The sequence below is a fragment of the Schistocerca cancellata genome, unplaced genomic scaffold, assembly GCF_023864275.1.
Source record: "Schistocerca cancellata isolate TAMUIC-IGC-003103 unplaced genomic scaffold, iqSchCanc2.1 HiC_scaffold_790, whole genome shotgun sequence".
Classification (NCBI taxonomy): Eukaryota; Metazoa; Arthropoda; class Insecta; order Orthoptera; family Acrididae; genus Schistocerca; species Schistocerca cancellata.
The window spans coordinates 671248-681768 of NW_026046801.1; positions in this window are offsets into that span (position 1 = coordinate 671248).

The following is a 10521-nucleotide window of genomic DNA, read 5'->3' on the forward strand; positions in this document are numbered from 1 at the left end:
TACATCGTCCTCCAGCAGACTTGTCTCCATGGGTCTATTGCTGCCTCGGGCACCTTATGGCCGTTCTGCTGTGAGTCAAAGATTTTCGAATCGGACGAAAAACTGATAGTGAATTGTAACATTCAGGGCCACCTAATGACGATGGATCACTCAAATTGCGTCCCGATTCAATAGATCGTCCTCCAGCCGACTTGAATCCATGGGTTTATTGCTGCCTCGGGCACCTTATGGCCGTTCTGCTGTGAGTCTTGATTATCGAATGGGACGAAAAACTGATAGTGAATTGTAACGTTTAGGGCCACCTAATGACGATGGATCACTGAAATTGCGTCCCGATTCAGTACGTCGTCCTCCAGCAGACTTGTCTCCATGGGTCTATTGCCGCCTCGGGCACCTTATGGCCGTTCTGCTGTGAGTCAAAGATTTTCGAATCGGACGAAAAACTGATAGTGAATTGTAACATTCAGGGCCACCTAATGACGATGGATCACTCAAATTGCGTCCCGATTCAATACATCGACCTCCAGCAGATTTGGAATCGCACGAAAAACTGATAGTGAATTGTAACTTTCAGGGCCACCTAATGACGATGGAACACTCAAATTGCGTCCCGATTCAATACATCGTCCTCCAGCCGACTTGTCTCCATGGGTCTATTGCTGCCTTGGGCCCCTTTATGGCCGTTCTGCTGCGAGTCAAATATTTTCGAATCGGACGAAAAACTGATAGTGAATTTTAACGTTCAGGGCCACCTAATGACGATGGATCACTCAAATTGCGTCCCGATTCAATACATCGTCCACCAGCAGACTTGTCTCCATGGGTCTATTGCTGCCTCGGGCACCTTATGGTCGATCTCCCGTGAGTCTAGATTATCGAATGGGACGAAAAACTGATAGTGAATTGTAACGTTCAGGGCCACCTAATGACGATGGAACACTCAAATTGAGTCCCGATTCAATACATCGTCCTCCAGCAGACTTGTCTGCATGGGTCTATTGCTGCCTCGGGCACCTTATGGCCGTTCTGCTGTGAGTCAAAGATTTTCGAATCGGACGAAAAACTGATAGTGAATTGTAACATTCAGGGCCACCTAATGACGATGGATCACTAAATTGCGTCCCGATTCAATAGATCGTCCTCCAGCCGACTTGAATCCAAGGGTCTATTGCTGCCTCAGGCACCTTATGGCCGTTCTGCTGTGAGTCTAGATTATCGAATGGGACGAAAAACTGATAGCGAATTGTAACGTTTAGGGCCACCTAATGACGATGGATCACTGAAATTGCGTCCCGATTCAATACATCGTCCTCCAGCAGACTTGTCTCCATGGGTCTATTGCCGCCTCGGGCACCTTATGGCCGTTCTGCTGTGAGTCAAAGATTTTCGAATCGGACGAAAAACTGATAGTGAATTGTAACATTCAGGGCCACCTAATGACGATGGATCACTCAAATTGCGTCCCGTTTCAATACATCGTCCTCCAGCCGACTTGTCTCCATGGGTCTATTGCTGCCTCGGGCACCTTATGGCCGTTCTGCTGTGAGTCAAAGATTTTCGAATCGGACGAAGAACTGATAGTGAATTGAAACATTCAGGGCCACCTAATGACGATGGATCACTCAAATTGTGTCCCGATTCAATACATCGTCCTCCAGCAGACTTGCCTCCATGGGTCTATTGCTGTCTCGGGCACCTTTTGGCCGTACTGCTGTGAGTCAAAGATTTTCGAATCGGACAAAAAACTGATAGTGAATTGTAACGTTCAGGGCCACCTAATGACGATGGAACACTCAAATTGCGTCCCGATTCAATACATCGTCCTCCAGCAGACTTGTCTCCATGGATCTATTGCTGCCTCGGGCACCTTATGGCCGTTCTGCTGTGAGTCAAAGATTTTTGAATCGGACGAAAAACTGATAGTGAATTGTAACATTCAACGCCACCTAATGTCGACGGACCACACAAATTGCGTCCCGATTCAATACATCGTCCTCCAGCCGACTTGACTCCATGGGTCTATTGCTGCCTCGGGCACCTTATGGCCGTTCTGCTGTGAGTCAAAGATTTTCGAATCGGACGAAAAACTGATAGTGAATTGTAACGTTCAGGGTCTCCTAATGACGATGGACCACTCAAATTGCGTCCCGATTCAATACATCGTCCTCCAGCAGAGTTGTCTCCATGGGTCTATTGCTGCCTCGGGCACCTTATCGCCGTTCTGCTGTGAGTCAAAGATTTTCGAATCGGACGAAAAACTGATAGTGAATTGTAACATTCAACGCCACCTAATGACGATGGACCACACAAATTGCGTCCCGATTCAATACATCGTCCTCCAGCCGACTTGACTCCATGGGTCTATTGCTGCCTCGGGCACCTTATGGCCGTTCTGCTGTGAGTCTAGATTATCGAATGGGACGAAAAACTGATAGTGAATTGTAACGTTTAGGGCCACCTAATGACGATGGATCACTAAAATTGCGTCCCGATTCAATACATCGTCCTCCAGCAGACTTGTCTCCATGGATCTATTGCCGCCTCGGGCACCTTATGGCCGTTCTGCTCTGAGTCAAAGATTTTCGAATCGGACGAAAAACTGATAGTGAATTGTAACATTCAGGGCCACCTAATGACGATGGATCACTCAAATTGCGTCCCGATTCAATAGATCGTCCTCCAGTCGACTTGAATCCATGGGTCTATTGCTGCCTCGGGCACCTTATGGCCGTTCTGCTGTGAGTCTAGATTATCGAATGGGACGAAAAACTGATAGTGAATTGTAACGTTTAGGGCCACCTAATGACGATGGATCACTGAAATTGCGTCCCGATTCAATACATCGTCCTCCAGCAGACTTGTCTCCATGGGTCTATTGCCGCCTCGGGCACCTTATGGCCGTTCTGCTGTGAGTCAAAGATTTTCGAATCGGACGAAAAACTGACAGTGAATTGTAACATTCAGGGCCACCTAATGACGATGGATCACTCAAATTGCGTCCCGTTTCAATACATCGTCCTCCAGCCGACTTGTCGCCATGGGTCTATTGCTGCCTCGGGCACCTTATGGCCGTTCTGCTGTGAGTCAAAGATTTTCGAATCGGACGAAGAACTGATAGTGAATTGAAACATTCAGGGCCACCTAATGACGATGGATCACTCAAATTGTGTCCCGATTCAATACATCGTCCTCCAGCAGACTTGCCTCCATGGGTCTATTGCTGTCTCGGGCACCTTTTGGCCGTACTGCTGTGAGTCAAAGATTTTCGAATCGGACAAAAAACTGATAGTGAATTGTAACGTTCAGGGCCACCTAATGACGATGGAACACTCAAATTGCGTCCCGATTCAATACATCGTCCTCCAGCAGACTTGTCTCCATGGATCTATTGCTGCCTCGGGCACCTTATGGCCGTTCTGCTGTGAGTCAAAGATTTTTGAATCGGACGAAAAACTGATAGTGAATTGTAACATTCAACGCCACCTAATGTCGACGGACCACACAAATTGCGTCCCGATTCAATACATCGTCCTCCAGCCGACTTGACTCCATGGGTCTATTGCTGCCTCGGGCACCTTATGGCCGTTCTGCTGTGAGTCAAAGATTTTCGAATCGGACGAAAAACTGATAGTGAATTGTAACGTTCAGGGTCTCCTAATGACGATGGACCACTCAAATTGCGTCCCGATTCAATACATCGTCCTCCAGCAGACTTGTCTCCATGGGTCTATTGCTGCCTCGGGCACCTTATGGCCGTTCTGCTGTGAGTCAAAGATTTTCGAATCGGACGAAAAACTGATAGTGAATTGTAACATTCAACGCCACCTAATGACGATGGACCACACAAATTGCGTCCCGATTCAATACATCGTCCTCCAGCCGACTTGACTCCATGGGTCTATTGCTGCCTCGGGCACCTTATGGCCGTTCTGCTGTGAGTCTAGATTATCGAATGGGACGAAAAACTGATAGTGAATTGTAACGTTTAGGGCCACCTAATGACGATGGATCACTAAAATTGCGTCCCGATTCAATACATCGTCCTCCAGCAGACTTGTCTCCATGGATCTATTGCCGCCTCGGGCACCTTATGGCCGTTCTGCTCTGAGTCAAAGATTTTCGAATCGGACGAAAAACTGATAGTGAATTGTAACATTCAGGGCCACCTAATGACGATGGATCACTCAAATTGCGTCCCGATTCAATAGATCGTCCTCCAGTCGACTTGAATCCATGGGTCTATTGCTGCCTCGGGCACCTTATGGCCGTTCTGCTGTGAGTCTAGATTATCGAATGGGACGAAAAACTGATAGTGAATTGTAACGTTTAGGGCCACCTAATGACGATGGATCACTCAAATTGCGTCCCGATTCAATACATCGTCCTCCAGCAGACTTGTCTCCATGGGTCTATTGCCGCCTCGGGCACCTTATGGCCGTTCTGCTGTGAGGAGTCAAAGATTTTCGAATCGGACGAAAAACTGATAGTGAATTGTAACATTCAGGGCCACCTAATGACGATGGATCACACAAATTGCGTCCCGTTTCAATACATCGTCCTCCAGCCGACTTGTCTCCATGGGTCTATTGCTGCCTCGGGCACCTTATGGCCGTTCTGATGTGAGTCTAGATTATCAAATGGGTCGAAAAACTGATAGTGAATTGTAACGTTCAGGGCCACCTAATGACGATGGATCACTCAAATTGCGTCCCGATTCAATACATCGACCTCCAGCAGATTTGGAATCGCACGAAAAACTGATAGTGAATTGTAACTTTCAGGGCCACCTAATGACGATGGAACACTCAAATTGCGTCCCGATTCAATACATCGTCCTCCAGCCGACTTGTCTCCATGGGTCTATTGCTGCCTTGGGCCCCTTTATGGCCGTTCTGCTGCGAATCAAAGATTTTCGAATCGGACGAAAAACTGATAGTGAATTTTAACGTTCAGGGCCACCTAATGACGATGGATCACTCAAATTGCGTCCCGATTCGATACATCGTCCACCAGCAGACTTGTCTCCATGGGTCTATTGCTGCCTCGGGCACCTTATGGTCGATCTCCCGTGAGTCTAGATTATCGAATGGGACGAAAAACTGATAGTGAATTGTAACGTTCAGGGCCACCTAATGACGATGGAACACTCAAATTGAGTCCCGATTCAATACATCGTCCTCCAGCAGACTTGTCAGCATGGGTCTATTGCTGCCTCGGGCACCTTATGGCCGTTCTGCTGTGAGTCAAAGATTTTCGAATCGGACGAAAAACTGATAGTGAATTGTAACATTCAGGGCCACCTAATGACGATGGATCACTCAAATTGCGTCCCGATTCAATAGATCGTCCTCCAGCCGACTTGAATCCATGGGTTTATTGCTGCCTCGGGCACCTTATGGCCGTTCTGCTGTGAGTCTTGATTATCGAATGGGACGAAAAACTGATAGTGAATTGTAACGTTTAGGGCCACCTAATGACGATGGATCACTGAAATTGCGTCCCGATTCAGTACGTCGTCCTCCAGCAGACTTGTCTCCATGGGTCTATTGCCGCCTCGGGCACCTTATGGCCGTTCTGCTGTGAGTCAAAGATTTTCGAATCGGACGAAAAACTGATAGTGAATTGTAACATTCAGGGCCACCTAATGACGATGGATCACTCAAATTGCGTCCCGATTCAATACATCGACCTCCAGCAGATTTGGAATCGCACGAAAAACTGATAGTGAATTGTAACTTTCAGGGCCACCTAATGACGATGGAACACTCAAATTGCGTCCCGATTCAATACATCGTCCTCCAGCCGACTTGTCTCCATGGGTCTATTGCTGCCTTGGGCCCCTTTATGGCCGTTCTGCTGCGAGTCAAAGATTTTCGAATCGGACGAAAAACTGATTGTGAATTTTAACGTTCAGGGCCACCTAATGACGATGGATCACTCAAATTGCGTCCCGATTCAATACATCGTCCACCAGCAGACTTGTCTCCATGGGTCTATTGCTGCCTCGGGCACCTTATGGTCGATCTCCCGTGAGTCTAGATTATCGAATGGGACGAAAAACTGATAGTGAATTGTAACGTTCACGGCCACCTAATGACGATGGAACACTCAAATTGAGTCCCGATTCAATACATCGTCCTCCAGCAGACTTGTCTGCATGGGTCTATTGCTGCCTCGGGCACCTTATGGCCGTTCTGCTGTGAGTCAAAGATTTTCGAATCGGACGAAAAACTGATAGTGAATTGTAACATTCAGGGCCACCTAATGACGATGGATCACTAAATTGCGTCCCGATTCAATAGATCGTCCTCCAGCCGACTTGAATCCAAGGGTCTATTGCTGCCTCAGGCACCTTATGGCCGTTCTGCTGTGAGTCTAGATTATCGAATGGGACGAAAAACTGATAGTGAATTGTAACGTTTAGGGCCACCTAATGACGATGGATCACTGAAATTGCGTCCCGATTCAATACATCGTCCTCCAGCAGACTTGTCTCCATGGGTCTATTGCCGCCTCGGGCACCTTATGGCCGTTCTGCTGTGAGTCAAAGATTTTCGAATCGGACGAAAAACTGATAGTGAATTGTAACATTCAGGGCCACCTAATGACGATGGATCACTCAAATTGCGTCCCGTTTCAATACATCGTCCTCCAGCCGACTTGTCTCCATGGGTCTATTGCTGCCTCGGGCACCTTATGGCCGTTCTGCTGTGAGTCAAAGATTTTCGAATCGGACGAAGAACTGATAGAGAATTGAAACATTCAGGGCCACCTAATGACGATGGATCACTCAAATTGTGTCCCGATTCAATACATCGTCCTCCAGCAGACTTGCCTCCATGGGTCTATTGCTGTCTCGGGCACCTTTTGGCCGTACTGCTGTGAGTCAAAGATTTTCGAATCGGACAAAAAACTGATAGTGAATTGTAACGTTCAGGGCCACCTAATGACGATGGAACACTCAAATTGCGTCCCGATTCAATACATCGTCCTCCAGCAGACTTGTCTCCATGGATCTATTGCTGCCTCGGGCACCTTATGGCCGTTCTGCTGTGAGTCAAAGATTTTTGAATCGGACGAAAAACTGATAGTGAATTGTAACATTCAACGCCACCTAATGTCGACGGACCACACAAATTGCGTCCCGATTCAATACATCGTCCTCCAGCCGACTTGACTCCATGGGTCTATTGCTGCCTCGGGCACCTTATGGCCGTTCTGCTGTGAGTCAAAGATTTTCGAATCGGACGAAAAACTGATAGTGAATTGTAACGTTCAGGGTCTCCTAATGACGATGGACCACTCAAATTGCGTCCCGATTCAATACATCGTCCTCCAGCAGACTTGTCTCCATGGGTCTATTGCTGCCTCGGGCACCTTATGGCCGTTCTGCTGTGAGTCAAAGATTTTCGAATCGGACGAAAAACTGATAGTGAATTGTAACATTCAACGCCACCTAATGACGATGGACCACACAAATTGCGTCCCGATTCAATACATCGTCCTCCAGCCGACTTGACTCCATGGGTCTATTGCTGCCTCGGGCACCTTATGGCCGTTCTGCTGTGAGTCTAGATTATCGAATGGGACGAAAAACTGATAGTGAATTGTAACGTTTAGGGCCACCTAATGACGATGGATCACTAAAATTGCGTCCCGATTCAATACATCGTCCTCCAGCAGACTTGTCTCCATGGATCTATTGCCGCCTCGGGCACCTTATGGCCGTTCTGCTCTGAGTCAAAGATTTTCGAATCGGACGAAAAACTGATAGTGAATTGTAACATTCAGGGCCACCTAATGACGATGGATCACTCAAATTGCGTCCCGATTCAATAGATCGTCCTCCAGTCGACTTGAATCCATGGGTCTATTGCTGCCTCGGGCACCTTATGGCCGTTCTGCTGTGAGTCTAGATTATCGAATGGGACGAAAAACTGATAGTGAATTGTAACGTTTAGGGCCACCTAATGACGATGGATCACTCAAATTGCGTCCCGATTCAATACATCGTCCTCCAGCAGATTTGTCTCCATGGGTCTATTGCCGCCTCGGGCACCTTATGGCCGTTCTGCTGTGAGGAGTCAAAGATTTTCGAATCGGACGAAAAACTGATAGTGAATTGTAACATTCAGGGCCACCTAATGACGATGGATCACTCAAATTGCGTCCCGTTTCAATACATCGTCCTCCAGCCGACTTGTCTCCATGGGTCTATTGCTGCCTCGGGCACCTTATGGCCGTTCTGCTGTGAGTCAAAGATTTTCGAATCGGACGAAAAACTGATAGTGAATTGAAACATTCAGGGCCACCTAATGACGATGGATCACTCAAATTGCGTCCCGATTCAATACATCGTCCTCCAGCAGACTTGCCTCCATGGGTCTATTGCTGTCTCGGGCACCTTTTGGCCGTTCTGCTGTGAGTCAAAGATTTTCGAATCGGACGAAAAACTGATAGTGAATTGTAACGTTCAGGGCCTCCTAATGACGATGGAACACTCAAATTGCGTCCCGATTCAATACATCGTCCTCCAGCAGACTTGTCTCCATGGGTCTATTGCTGCCTCGGGCACCTTATGGCCGTTCTGCTGTGAGTCAAAGATTTTCGAATCGGACGAAAAACTGATAGTGAATTGTAACATTCAACGCCACCTAATGACGATGGACCGCACAAATTGCGTCCCGATTCAATACATCGTCCTCCAGCCGACTTGACTCCATGGGTCTATTGCTGCCTCGGGCACCTTATGGCCGTTCTGCTGTGAGTCAAAGATTTTCGAATCGGACGAAAAACTGATAGTGAATTGTAACATTCAACGCCACCTAATGACGATGGACCACACAAATTGCGTCCCGATTCAATACATCGTCCTCCAGCCGATTTGACTCCATGGGTCTATTGCTGCCTCGGGCACCTTATGGCCGTTCTGCTGTGAGTCCAGATTATCAAATGGGTCGAAAAACTGATAGTGAATTGTAACGTTCAGGGTCACCTAATGACGATGGATCACTCAAATTGCGTCCCGATTCAATACATCGACCTCCAGCAGATTTGGAATCGCACGAAAAACTGATAGTGAATTGTAACTTTCAGGGCCACCTAATGACGATGGAACACTCAAATTGCGTCTCGATTCAATACATCGTCCTCCAGCCGACTTGTCTCCATGGGTCTATTGCTGCCTTGGGGCCCTTTATGGCCGTTCTGCTGCGAGTCAAAGATTTTCGAATCGGACGAAAAACTTATAGTGAATTTTATCGTTCAGGGCCACCTAATGACGATGGATCACTCAAATTGCGTCCCGATTCAATACATCGTCCACCAGCAGACTTGTCTCCATGGGTCTATTGCTGCCTCGGGCACCTTATGGTCGATCTCCCGTGAGTCTAGATTATCGAATGGGACGGAAAACTGATAGTGAATTGTAACGTTCAGGGCCACCTAATGACGATGGATCACTGAAATTGCGTCCCGATTCAATACATCGTCCTCCAGCAGACTTGTCTCCATGGGTCTATTGCCGCCTCGGGCACCATATGGCCGTTCTGCTGTGAGTCAAAGATTTTCGAATCGGACGAAAAACTGATAGTGAATTGTAACATTCAGGGCCACCTAATGACGATGGATCACTCAAATTGCGTCCCGTTTCAATACATCGTCCTCCAGCCGACTTGTCTCCATGGGTCTATTGCTGCCTCGGGCACTTTATGGCCGTTCTGCTGTGAGTCAAAGATTTTCGAATCGGACGAAAAACTGATAGTGAATTGAAACATTCAGGGCCACCTAATGACGATGGATCACTCAAATTGCGTCCCGATTCAATACATCGTCCTCCAGCAGACATGCCTCCATGGGTCTATTGCTGTCTCGGGCACCTTTTGGCCGTTCTGCTGTGAGTCAAAGATTTTCGAATCGGACGAAAAACTGATAGTGAATTGTAACGTTCAGGGCCTCCTAATGACGATAGAACACTCAAATTGCGTCCCGATTCAATACATCGTCCTCCAGCAGACTTGTCTCCATGGGTCTATTGCTGCCTCGGGCACCTTATGACCGCTCTGCTGTGAGTCAAAGATTTTTGAATCGGACGAAAAACTGATAGTGAATTGTAACATTCAACGCCACCTAATGTCGATGGACCACACAAATTGCGTCCCGATTCAATACATCGTCCTCCAGCCGACTAGACTCCATGGGTCTATTGCTGCCTCGGGCACCTTATGGCCGTTCTGCTGTGAGTCTAAGATTTTCGAATCGGACGAAAAACTGATAGTGAATTGTAACGTTCAGGGTCTCCTAATGACGATGGAACACTCAAATTGCGTCCCGATTCAATACATCGTCCTCCAGCAGACTTGTCTCCATGGGTCTATTGCTGCCTCGGGCACCTTATGGCCGTTCTGCTGTGAGTCAAAGATTTTCGAATCGGACGAAAAACTGATAGTGAATTGTAACATTCAACGCCACCTAATGACGATGGACCACACAAATTGCGTCCCGATTCAATACATCGTCCTC